Below are 12,136 nucleotides of genomic sequence, written 5' to 3' on the forward strand. Positions count from 1 at the left end.
TACTCGTATAGTGACATAAAATAATAGAAAATAAATGAGGGCGCCAGTTTCTACGTAACTGTCACATTTTTGACGTAAAATGCTTACACATGGCAACAATTTAGTATGGACATTTTTGAGTTCCATTTTATTTAATTTCTACTATTTTATGTCGCACTATAGGCGGCAACTGACAGATTTAAGCAAAGAGTAGTATGTATAATATAGTTGGTCAAGCAGATCTTGTCAGTAGAAAAAGGCGGCAAATTTGAAAAATGTAGGCGCGAAGGGATATCGTCCGATACAAAATTTGAATTTCACGCCTTTTTCTACTGACAAGATTTGCTTGACCATCTATATATAGAACAAAATTTGAAAAATGTAGGCGCGAAGGGATATCGTCTGATACAAAATTTGAATTTCACGCCTTTTTCTACTGACAAGATTTGCTTGACCATCTATATACAGGGTGACCTTAGCCATTGGACAAACCCTGATATCCCACGTAGGGTTACTTCTCAGAAATGCTCTAACGGTTATTATTATTTTAATCATGGTCTAATAAAACATGATCTTCTATTCCCAGAGTGACACGGGCCTACGTCACAATAACATTGCCACTTTATTTCAACATAACATGTTACATGGGTACATTATAGCTATGGTTAATAACTTAAAATATTTCTTTATAATTTTATAATTTTCATTTATAATGTATTTTATCTTAAATTTTACAATAACACGTCAATTTTAATTATTCGTTAGCGATATCTTCCGATTCACGAAAGAAATTTCAGACGTTCGGGTAATTCTGTTTACATTACTGGCAAAACAGGATAGCGCTGTCACATTTGACAATTCGGATCTAGATAACTTCATGCCCTGACCGTCATCCTTGTCGAACGCGTGTTAATTGTTATTAATCATTGGCAGTGCTTTTGGCATTTTATTTGAAAATGTGCGACAATGATGACATTTGTCAAAAGTCAGAATCTTATTAATGTCATAAATAAAAAAGATAATCAAAACGGTCCAAGAAGGTTTTATACTATTTATTACCTCAGGAGCTATTAACACAGAGGTTGCTCCAAAGTAAAAAAATTGTAATTTGTTAATTTATTCGTAACCGCTACACCGATTGTTATGATACTTTGTATACTGGTTCTATATACCCTGATGCATATGTACATTTCGGCTTTGTCCAATGGCTAGGGACACCCTGTATAGGACAAAGAGACCTTCTCGTGGAACTTTTTTGCATCAATTTTGAAGCGCCATCTGTAATTCTTAACCAGAAACATCAACGTCAATATCAGGGGTGAAGGGGCATAAATAGCGTCTAAGGACCTATGTTGCGAACGTAAAAAACTTCGACTTTGAAGAAAGGCTTCAGGATATTTATTAATACACGAAAACAGGTACTTTTAACTTGACTGTTGATGTAAATAAAATACCTATCATACACGGCTGGAATAACACACAATTGACCACGAAACACAATTGAACGCAGCACAGGTTGTGAATCTACCCGCCCTGATTTTTTCTGAATTTTCTGATAATAAAGTTCTCAGCAACTGTGATGGCGTATGAAAACTTTGTTTCTTTTAACATTGTAAAACTGAAAGTATTTTTATTTATATGAATTATGTCGTAGTACAGACTATAAATACGGTGTTATAATATTTTGAGTTTTATTCGACAAAGTTGTTTTTTTGTGACAATTGCCTCCATGGCAAGTATGGCAACGCGATAAATAATCTGTTCTATCAGATGTTTATTTGTTTGTTTCATGCCCTGGATACAAGACTTTTAAGACGTTCTGACGAAATAAAGTGAAGCCATATTAACAAAAAAAAGTTTAGCGTTAAGTAATACTACCGCTCATCGATTACGCCGATGTGTGCACGACAAACATTTTACAGAGTTCACTTAACAGGCTCGATCGCTTGCTCAATAACGGCATTCGTTTTATTTTCGGTCTACGCAAGTACGACCACATATCTCATTACCGTCGCCAGCTTAACTGGCTCCCTATTCGGCAGCGTAGGACTTTCAGAATTCTTTGTTTGCTTTTTTCAATACTGTTCGAGCCATCTGCTCCCAGTTATCTTAAATGTAGATTCAGTTTTGTAACCCCTCGCCCGGGTTGTGAACTTCGTTCCTCCCGCTCTCTTAAACTTTCGGTATTTCCTCACCATAGTGGTTTTCTCTCTTCTTCCTTCACCGTACAAGCAATCCGCCTCTGGAATTCGCTCCCTCTGACGATCAGACAGGCTCCAAGCAAGTTAACTTTCAAACGTTTGCTTTATAACCACCTGCTAAGGCAGGCACAGTAGGAATTAGTAGGTAGGTAACCCTTAACGCACGTGCAATTATATGTATTTGTATATATCCTTGTTTATATGTATGTATGTATATATATATGTATGTATTTAGTGTACTCGTAGTCATAAGGTATAACATAATTATATATAGTAGGTATTTATTTAGAATGTTGATATTTTACTTCGCTCAAAAGTTACGTTTTTTTTCTGTTTATTTCTCACTGCACCCACATGGACTCTTTTCTGTTTCGCCCTATGGTTGACTGGTAGAGAATGCCTATAACGGCATTAAGTCCGCCTGTTGTACTTTTTGTATGTGCAATAAAGTTTAAAAAAAAAAAAAAAATAATAATAATATAGATGGCGCTATTTTTTCGAATAAAGGGCTTTGTATACGGCTGTCCCTCCCCTGGACTTAAGTCACCACCATAGAGATAAAAATAAACTGTATCTGTGCTAACCTGAAACATTTCCTGTCAAATGTCAAATACTTATGTTTATTTTATTTTTATCTTGCTAATTATTCCAAAATGGTAAATTTAAAAACGATATTATAAAAGTGTAAACCAAGCACTTTCATTTGATACTAAACTCGACCATGTTTCTTGCAATTAAAATGACCAGAATAGCAAGACCTCTTACAAACAGCTTTTTGGCCTTCTAAGCTCTTCTAGCTCAATAACCCCTTGATCGGGCCTGCTCATAATTTAATGACTAAAATATATAATGCCCTCGACTACACGTTTACCTAATTTCATTTAAATTAGAACAAATTTACTTAAGTTATTGAGTATCAAACTATCTTCTGCCATTCAGCTTAAAAACATCGAAATGCCAGGACGTGCCCCTAGCCAGCCGCGTGTTCAAAGTCGAATGTAAGTACTTCGCTTCGCTCGCTCGTTCGATTAATAGTTTAGCTTTAGTGACAGATCATTTCAAACACAAATTAAGCAAAAACAATAGTTTTTTTTTTTAATTTGGCGAGTAGACGGACTTCCCGTGCAGTTTAAGGGAAGTCCGTCTAGTAATGATATCAGCCAATCTATGGGTGCGTATATTATGTTCGTAGTCAAATTCCTAAAAGGAACGAATCAAGACAATGAAAAGTGTACTTTAAACTTGTTAATATGGGGTGTAGATTAGAAATAGAAACACCATTTTTCTAATACAAAGGCAAGTCGCCCATATAGGCCATATACTACGAAAATGGGGTGGTAAACCTTTTTTGGCAAATAATTACACGTAGGTAATTATTTTTTTGATTTCCGAAATAAAGGATCAATAGTCATTTAAACTGAATTTCAATCGTTTCTTTTAATTTACTGAGATCAAAATTTAATAAAGTACCTAACACCATGCGAAAAGGATTCAGGCATCAACTCGTCACACCAAAATTTTGTTATAACCTGTCACACCGCCAAAAGCGAAATTATTTGTTTCAATTCTTCACAAGTAAATTGAGTTCTCAAAAAAAAGTCACATCATCAGCATCATCACAAAAGCGTCAGCGTCAGTCATTAAGTCACATCATAGTTTTGTAGCTATTGGTCACACGGCAAATCTGTTCCTATTCGTCATCCCGTCAAACAGTTCTAACTGGTCACAAGCAGGACTGAAAGGCCGTCGTGCGCAGTGATCGATTCTAACCTATGCCTAACCAGGCCTATGTTTCAACCCTCCCCAATTTATCGATATCGATAAAATACGCAAGCATGTAGCATACTACACTATTTAAGTCTGTTACAGGGCTCGGAAACCGTTCTCAACGCTCAAACCGGTTTCGTTCATTTGCCCGGGAACGAAATGGATTTCGTTTCCGTTTGCGGTTACCGGTTAAAGAACTGTTCTTTTGAAATAACGGTTTACACCAATTACGCTCTCTTGAGGAACGAAATAAACCGGTTAAATTGAAAACGTCGCAGCAAGATAAAATGAGTATTATTATTTGTAACCGGCAGAATATCAGTGCTTTCCTCGAAAAAGCGAAGCGTATCGCTGCGTAGGAATCCTTTTGCGTCCTGCAGTACGCTGTGTGCGCCGAAATATGTGTTTTTTGTTTATTGTTTTTTTATTACTTTTCTACTTATTAATTAATTAGTGTATGTTTGTTACATGTTTTTCCTGTTTGTTAATAAATAATAGTTTCAGATGTTTTATTTTATAATTTTATTTAATATTTTTTTTTATAGCAGCTTTAGAATGATTATAGAAGAAGGTATTATTAATTATTTTTATTATTGATTAAAATCAACCAATTATTTATTTATACAAGAAAACTAATCAGTTTCATATTTGCCACCATCAATTAGCCCATCTGCTTGAAAATTTAAAAAAAAACCGGCCAAGTACGAGTCAGACTCGCGTTGCAAGGGTTCCGTTCGTACATTAGAAATGTAACATTACACAATTTTTAACAATGTATTTTTTATGTGAAACGTGAGTGAAAAACCCGTAGGGTCGGATCAAAAACGAAGTAATTAAGTCCGACTCCCGCTGGACTGCACATTTCTAATAGATTTTCCTAAGGTATCATAGTGGTTATCCGGGTCAAGGTCCGGGTCCGAGTCCGGGTCCGAGTCCAAGTCCGGGTCCGAGTCCGGGTCCGAGTCCGAGTCCGAGTCCGAGGCCGGGTCCGGGTCCGAGTCCAAGTCCGGGTTCAAGTCCGGGTCCGAGTCCGGTTCCGAATCCGGGTCCGAGTTCGGTTCCGAGTCCGGGTTCGTGTCCGGGTCCGAGTCCGGGTCCGAGTTCGGTTCCGAGTCCGAGTCCGGGTCCGAGTCCGGGTCCGAGTCCGGGTCCGAGTCTGAGTCCGGGTCCGAGTTCGGGTCCGAGTCCGGGTCCGAGTCCGGTTCCGAGCTCGGGTCTGAATCCTGTTCCGGGTCCGTGTCCGGGTCCGAGTTCGGGTCCGAGTCCGGGTCCGAGTCCGGTTCCGAGCTCGGGTCCGAATCCTGTTCCGGGTCCGTGTCCGGGTCCGAGTCCGGGTCCGAGTCCGGGGTCCGAGTCCGGGTCCGAATCCGGGTCCGAGTCCAGGTCCGGGTCCAGGTCCGAACCGGATCCGGGTATGAGTCCGGTTCTGGTTTCGCGTCCGGGTCGCAGTCCAAGTCAAAATCGAAATTCGAAATCACCAAACGTGAACTATGCGTCGTTAAAGAGTTCTGTTCTAGTCATCATCAGCAGTTCCACTTCATCAAATGCGACAGTTTTTAATGAAAATGCTTGATTTTTTGATGTAAATACAAAAATCTCTATACGCATGCCTTTAAGATTTGAGGAGTTCCCTCGATTCCTCATGGATCCCGTCATCAGAACTCGAGCTTGACAAAAATGTGGCTTAAAAACTTAACTTGCTTAACAAACATAACGAAGACGACAAATCGCCAAACGTGAACTATGCGTCGTTGAAGAGTACCGTTCTGATCATCATCAGCAGTTCCACTTCATCAAATGTCACTTTTTTGGATGTATATGCTTAATTTGTTGATAAAAACCCAAAAATCACTATATGTATGCCCTTAAGATTTGAGGAGTTCCCTCGATTCCTCATGGATCCCATCATCAGAACTGGGTTTTGACAAAAACGGGACCAATCTGTATGCATATACGTACAATCATAAAATAATTTTCAAAATCGGTCCAGTAATTAAGTAATGACACTAATGACGGAGATATGGAGTAACAAACATAAAAAAAAAACATACAATCGAATTGATAACCTCCTCCTTTGGGATTTGGAACTCGGTTAAAAAGGATTAACAAAATTCAAAATGAATATCTATAGACAATAAATAATTTGCACGCCAGCGTGTCAGCATTGTTTGCTTAATTACGTCCACCAACATTTAATATTCTTTTTAATTTGCATACAAAATGCAAGGAGGAGAGGAGGAGAAGCTGCTAATACAATTCAGAGCGTTATATCCTTTCAGACTAGGATTATCAAAAAAATGTGTACCCACTTATTTTACTTACAGTTGTCAGAATCGAAATTATCGGTCTCTTCTTCATTGAAAAATGGTTGACTGTCCGGAATATATTTACAACTTTGTGAATCCATTTTAAATGTAACATAACACCACCAACACCAACAGTACAAAACTTACACGCCCAAAAAGTATAAATAAGAAAAACCGGGCAAGTGCGAGTCGGACTCGCGCACCAATGGTTCCGTACCATAATGCAAAAAAAAAAACGGAAAAAAAAATGCAAAAAAAAAACGGTCACCCATCCAAGTACTGACCACGCCCGACGTTGCTTAACTTTGGTCAAAAATCACGTTTGTTGTATGGGAGCCCCATTTAAATCTTTATTTTATTCTGTTTTTAGTATTTGTTGTTATAGCGGCAACAGAAATACATCATCTGTGAAAATTTCAACTGTCTAGCTATCACGGTTCGTGAGATACAGCCTGGTGACAGACAGACGGACGGACGGACGGACAGCGAAGTCTTAGTAATAGTTTTACCCTTTGGGTACGGAACCCTAAAAATAAACAATTCAGTCAGCAAGCAGCACCGTCAAGTCAACATCGAGATCGAGTACTTAGAGCGGGTAGCCGGATAATGTATTAATATTGTAGACGGCTGAGATTAACCGGTATTATATCGTTCCTCGAGAACGAAAACATTTGGTTCTCTCAACTAACCGGTTAGAAGAGAGAACTAAATTTTAAAGTTCGCGTTCCATCAATTAACCGGTTTATTAATGAACGAAATAATATAACGGTTTATGAACGATATTAACCGGTATATCAATACCGGTTCCGAGCCCTGGACTCTGTTATGTTGGTACTATTGTTCTTTGACAGTTCTTTGTCGTACATGTTGGTATGGTTGGAGAACCAAACTCACACACAGACTGACAAAAACTGATTCCAGTCGCTAGTATGGAAGTCCCGTCTCTTAAAACGTAGTGATTAGGTATCTCTTTGATGTTGCCGGGCTTGCCTTGTAGACGGACTTGCCCACAGTGACCTTACCTTCATTATCTTATAGTTTTGAGTAAAATTGCTGTGACATATGGACAGACAGACAGATGCATGACGAAACTGTTAGTGTTCCGTTTTTGCCATTATTGCTACGGAACCCTAAACTTACAGTGCTTAGTAAATTTCAACTACCTATTATCGACAAACAAAATATTTTTCCCAATAAGTATGTAGTTTATTTTTTGTAACTGTTAGACAATTCGTGTAATGAGCTTAATAGTTAATATTTACTTACTCATTTTTTTTACTTTGAGAGTGCACCACCGACATTCTTAGTGGTGAACGTATTCGCTGTGGCCGAAAACGTGTTTGTAGATGATTGATTATCTTAAATCGCTACTTTAAAATTTTGTTACATTCCCACAGCCATCGGAAATTTCTTCTCTTTTATTTAAACTTTCGATTTTCACGCGTTCCTGAAACTGAAAAAATCTGTACACATGAACACTGAAGAACGTGGGATTGATGGAAGAAAATAATGCCAAAACCTGACAAGCTGAAATCTAAATTTGTACAATGTAGCAAAATGCATTGGGCACTACAGTTTGTTGATGGCTAACTACCTATATTCCATAATATAAATATCCAGAGAGGAAAATGGGGACTACGTTTGTATGGAGAACCGGTCATCCCCTTTCCTCTTAATAACTTAATATGCTTCGGCACATGATTACACATATTTATATATGTAGGTACGTGCATTGTATTTCCATATCTTCCAAGCGGAAAGCCAGACGGTGCTTGCTGGATATTGGTTTCTGAAATCTTCGAAAGAGTCTTAGGTCATATGGAAATAAAGCTCATTGTATAATATTCTCCTTTTTCTGAACGTGTCCACCAAAGTGGATGTTCGTCCCATTACCTAGAGCATTACCAGAAGCATATAGGTATAAAGGCCAGCGCAAACCGGCGGAGCGCAGCGCAGATCACCGAGGAGGATTTACGCCGCGCAGCGCACACCGGCGAGGTGAAATCCCCCGCGATATCGCGAGCGCGCACAGCCCAAGCGCTGGCGGCCGGCGCACCAGAGAGCACTTTGGCGCAGGCCGGGAAATGCCGCGGCATGCCGCCGCGTGTACTCTATCACAAGGGATTAGTGACTAGTGTGCACGAGTTCTCCCCCGTCGTCCCGGCGCTACTCCGGCGCACGCCGCGGGAGGCCTCGGCGCATGCCGGGGGATGCCGCGGCATGCCGGCGCCTACCGCCGTGGTATCCTCTAACGTGCTCCTCGATGCCACGGAGTAACAATCCTCCGTGATGCTCCGAAGTCGGTCTCAAAGCATTTAAATTTATACCTGAAGGTAATTGAAATAGGGAAGAAAATACATTGATAATTTTATTTTAAAGTGATCTGCGCTGCGCTCCGCCGGTTTGCGCAGGCCTTAAGGCGCTTTGACAGCTCCTCATAGAGGCAACGCGTGCTAGGCCGCCACGCCAGGGGCCTAGCACGCGTTGCCTCTACGGGCCCCCACGTTTCTACGGGCTGTGGTCGTGGTAGGTGCAGCATGCGTGGGCCAGGCAAGCCGAGTGAATTATGTACTTACCTATTTTACCTTAACTTTGTTCACCTGTGTATCCTTTCCAAGATAATCATCTTTTTTAAGATGTAACCCGTATAATTGGTATATCATTTTAATTCTATAATAAATGATGCTTTACATATTCAGCATTTTTTTCTTGGATATTAAATTCTTTACTTCGATTGACGTGTTTATTATTTTCGTTACTATGACAGCGTTAATATTTAAAAAAATAAAAATTATAACGTGAAGGTTGAGTACGCACGTGATGGTACAGTGACATTATAACTCACACAAGCAAGAACCACCAACTACGATTTAAATGAATATCATAAACATTTAAATACTAACTTTTTGGCGTTTATCGTGCGTACTTCGTCTTTGCGGAAAAAATACCACAAACAATGGGCCTACCGTGAAACACGAAATTCCAAATTTTGTTAACTGCCTCTCTATCACTCTTGCATATCCGAGCGATAGAGTGGCAGATAACGAAATTTCGATTTTCGGGTTTCGCCGCAAGCCCTCTGTAAACAAACCGCCTTGATCCATCAATGTTATATAGTTGGTCAAACCAATTTATCAGTCAGTAAGAACCGGGAAAACTATAGTCGTCCTTTTCTTTTGGATGCTAGTACTAGTGTAATGTGTAAGACAAAGATAGTACCTATGATTGTCTCTGTATACGATTGAAATGAGACAGTCCTTTGAAAAAACTATATTTATTCGGAACATCTGTGAAAACTTGATTACTTGGGTCTTTAGGTTTGATTGTTACAAACAGACAACGGGACAGGTGAAAGTGAAACTACATAAAAACTTGTAAAAATGTGGCGTTTGGTTCAATTTAGTCCAATTTCTATTGGAATTTCAGATGAAAACGTCCTTATTGCACTTGAAGCATAAAGACGTGCCCTTATTTTATGGAAAGCCACAAATAACAACCAATTCGAGCCTTCTAGGTGGCAAAATACGAGTAGGTTAAATACACGAGTCTAATCAAATAAGGATTTAACTATTTAGCCAAATATTCTTTATTGTGTTATCCCGGCATAATTGCCACGGTTCATGAGAGAGAGCCTGGGGTCTACTTGACAACTAATCCCAATAATGGGCGTAGGCACCAGTTTTTACGAAAGCGACTGCCTTCTGACCTTCCAACCCAGAGGGTAAACTAGGCCTTATTGAGATCTAGGCTTTATTGTGCCAAAGTTACCTACTCGTAAGTCTCGTAACACAAACAATAAGTTTCACAGAACAAAATTACTTACATATAGGTACCTAAACAAGTAAACATATTACTTTTCTAATAAAAGGACTGAAGTGTAGTGCTGCGAAGAAACGGTATTTTAATGATATATGGATATACATGGTAAAATAAGTAGGCATGGAATCCTCCATTTTGCGTGGTCTGACGCACCTGGCCGGTGTTTCCCGATTTTCTGTCAATGTCTGTGAAGACCTTTCTTCACAAAATACCTAAAATGAATAATAAGTAAAGTTTTAAATTAATCTAAAACTCTCCAGTTTGCTATTCATTCAAACTGAGAAAATCCAAATTTCTAAGTCGGTATACGACCGGTGTCTTATATGCCATTGAAAATTCAACATTAATAACAACTAATTAGGCATAGCGTCCAATGTAGAGTATGGCACAGGCACTAGTTCTTACGAATTTTACCTGAATTTATTAATCAAAGGAGCTGATGTAAAAGTGAGTTGGGAAAGTTGGCAGCTAGTCGCCGAAGCTCCGGTTTCCTCGAGATTAGCCCCTAAGCCTGCACCTAGGGATTGCAATCCGGATCCGAAATGTATGAAATTATCCGGATCTGGATCCGGATCCGCGGATATTCCCATACATTTCGGATCCGTCGTGCAAACCCTACCTGCACCTAACATACCCTGGCTCATGGCTTAGGGCTTTTAGCTTGCTGTTGTGACAATTAAAAATTTTATAAAAGAAAACTAGTCTAACAACACAATAAATGCTTATTTTCAGGCATTCTTCACTATCTCTCCCTGACATCTAACCCAGAGGGGAAAAATATATATTATACCTTATAGTAGCTACTCCGTCTTCCTCGTGATATTTTACTTCACCGAAAAGCAATCGGTTAAGATAGTTACAACAAGTTCATTGTTAATAATAGCCGGGGTTAGGACCCACGACCATTGGTTTACAAATCAAACTTTTTACCTATATCATTTGTAAGTATGTTTATAATAAATCTGTTTTCTTTTTGCCATTTTTGAGTATATGTATTGCTTTATGATATTTGTCAATTATTTTTTTAATCATAGACAATTGTCACAGTCATGTTCGTTTTCATGATAGATCTACACCCACGCAACCACACGCAACTGCATATCATGTTCTTGCGGTTTATTTTTATAAAGCCAAGATGCTAACTCCATCTTGCGTCCAGTAGAAGAATCAAAATATTGTAGAAAAATAAGAATGCAGTTTACTCTATGCCGTAGGATTCCCTTTTGAATGTCATAAATCCAAATATGGCGGCCATACCCATCGACAAAAAAGTCTAGTGATGATGTGATTTCATTGACAGTTACGATCGCACGCTGTCAAATGCAACAACTTGCGATCCATTGCGATCCTAACTAGAGCTGGGACACGTTGGCAAAATGCGTACCAAAAGTACGTTTCTATGAAAATACCAGTTTTACGTGTACCACCCCAAATAGGCAATTTAAGTGTTTACCGTACTTAAGCGTCTTACAAATAAGGGTTATTTATGCAAATATCGACTTTTCATTAGTAGGGATCCGACGTATCGTGACGTTTTGAGTCAAGGCCATTAATCAAATGACATATTAACAATGTAAAAATTATTTCCATTATTTTTTGATCCAACAGATACCCGTACGACTGTCAGTTAACAAAAAAATATTTTACTTAAAGTAAAGGTAAGAATGGAGGTACGAGGTGTTGGCAACTTCATATTTGTTATATTTTGAAAATTAAAGTCCGTGCTTTTAAATACTCGACAAACAAAAAGTCGTCCATTAAGAAAAACCTGTCCCAAAAACTATTTCAGTACAACGCCCCACCTCTAGTGAGGATATAGTTCACTGACAGATGGCAAGTGTACGCAATTCGACAAGTGACGAATTATCCGCGTCAACTGGATATTCCCACGAAACGTCAAATGTGCCTTCTGGAATTGCCCCCCTGGGTCTACTTTACAATAAATAATATTTTCCCATGTGAATACTTACCCTGAAACATAAACAGACGATGATAAACAGCACGTTATTATATTTAAACATAATTCATAAAAATGTTGATAAACACTTACACTAATATGTTTTT

The sequence above is a fragment of the Cydia splendana genome, chromosome 8 (genome assembly GCF_910591565.1).
Source record: "Cydia splendana chromosome 8, ilCydSple1.2, whole genome shotgun sequence".
Taxonomy (NCBI): domain Eukaryota; kingdom Metazoa; phylum Arthropoda; class Insecta; order Lepidoptera; family Tortricidae; genus Cydia; species Cydia splendana.